This window comes from Myotis davidii, unplaced genomic scaffold (genome assembly GCF_000327345.1).
Source record: "Myotis davidii unplaced genomic scaffold, ASM32734v1 scaffold2301, whole genome shotgun sequence".
NCBI classification, from domain to species: domain Eukaryota; kingdom Metazoa; phylum Chordata; class Mammalia; order Chiroptera; family Vespertilionidae; genus Myotis; species Myotis davidii.
Window position 1 is genome coordinate 389,398 of NW_006291016.1, and position 1,784 is coordinate 391,181.

Below are 1,784 nucleotides of genomic sequence, written 5' to 3' on the forward strand. Positions count from 1 at the left end.
GGAAGACATAGGCAGTGGAGGGCAGCACCGTGGCCCAGACCCCGTAGTTCTTGGTGAAGAATAACAACCTCACCGACTGTACTCAGCCACTGTATCATGGTCATCTCCCGGAAGGTAGAAGAGGTCTCGCTCCCTGAGCCAGTGTACATCACCATCTCAGAGCCTATGGCAGTGATGGTGAACCTACAGGCGTGTCAGAGGTGACACGCAAACTCATTTTTTTGGTTGATTTTTCTTTGTTAAATGGTATTTAAATATATAAAATAAATATCAAAAATATAAGTCTTTGTTTTACTATGGTTGCAAAGATCAAAAAAATTTCTGTATGTGACATGGCACCAGAGTTAAGTTAGGGTTTTTCAAAATGCTGACATGCCAAGCTCAAAGGGTTCGCCATCACTGGCCTATGGGTTACATACTGTTCAATGAGTGCATGCTCGAGAGCTACCAACATGCCAGATACCTGAGGCCTAGTGGAAACATGTACCCTATCATTGGTGATGACTACCCTGTGCCCTTCATGGATGAACTGCTCTACATGGAGCAATTCACTAAGGCCAGATTCTGGTACCAGCCACCTGTCAGCCCTCCGAGGCACTGTTGTGGATGAATATTTCTGGAAGCTTGTAGTGGACACATTTGACACCTGGATCTTTTTAAAAAATATATATTTTGTTGATTTTTTACAGAGAGGAAGGGAGAGGGATAGAGAGCTAGAAACATCAATGAGAGAGAAACATTGATCAGCTGCCTCCTGCACATCCCCCACTGGGGATGTGCCCGCAACCAAGGTACATGCCCTTGACTGGAATCGAACCTGGGACACTTCAGTCTGCAAGCCGACACTCTATCCACTGAGCCAAACCCGTTGGGGTTGACACCTGGATCTTGATGGCCATGCCTGTCAAGTACACAGTGAAGTCCTTAGAAGCCAAAGATGGAGACTTGCATAGGATAGAAATCCCATTCAAATTCCACATGCTGGGGGAGGCGGGGAGTGGTAAGAGAAAAAAGAAAAAAAAATTCCACATGCTGCATTCCGGGCTGGTTCAGGGTCTGGCTTTCTGGTTTGACGTCACGCTCATTGGCTTATAATAACTGTGTGGCTTGTCCAGGCCCCAACAGAGCCCCTGACCCACTGGTACCAGGTCTGGCGCCTGTTGCAGTCACCAGTGTTTGCCAAGGCTGGGGACACACTCTTAGGGACATGCCTGCTTATTGCCCACAGAAAACAGAGCTACAACATCAGTATTGTGGCCCAGGTAGACCAGGCGGGTTCCAAATCCAGTCACCTACTGGGTCTGAAAAACCCAGATACACAGGCGCGACACCCTCACCCCAGCCTGGGTCCCACTACACCCACTTGGAGAGCACGTGGAACATGGGCAGCACCTAAACCTCAGCAGTGGTATGGCTGCAGCTGGGATGCTGACTGCCTAGACCTGAGCAATGTTATCACAGGCGGCTCCAGTGTGGGCCACAGCACCCTGATTCCTTTAGGGTCCTCTGGCACCCAGGGCAACAGTGGTGGGGCCCCAGCACCCACCACCCAGTCAACAGTCAGTTCACCATGGGCATCCCTGCCATCTCCATGGCCTCACCCATGTCCATCCCAACCAACACCATGAACTAGGGGAGCTAGGTCTCTCCAGTGAGGAATGGACTGACAGCACCAAGAAACCAAATGAAAACCCTGCCCATCCACCCCTGTGCCTGCGCAGCTTTCACCCCAGTATTGGAGAAGTCCAAATACTGGTCATGGTCCTCTTTGCCTATAGAAATGG

At 50.0% G+C, this 1,784-nt stretch overlaps 1 pseudogene; it reads left to right on the forward strand.

Moving 5' to 3' along the window:
* Positions 1-1,642, forward strand: part of LOC102766439 — a 2,610-nt pseudogene extending 968 nt beyond the window's left edge.
* The last annotated feature ends 142 nt before the right edge of the window (positions 1,643-1,784 follow it).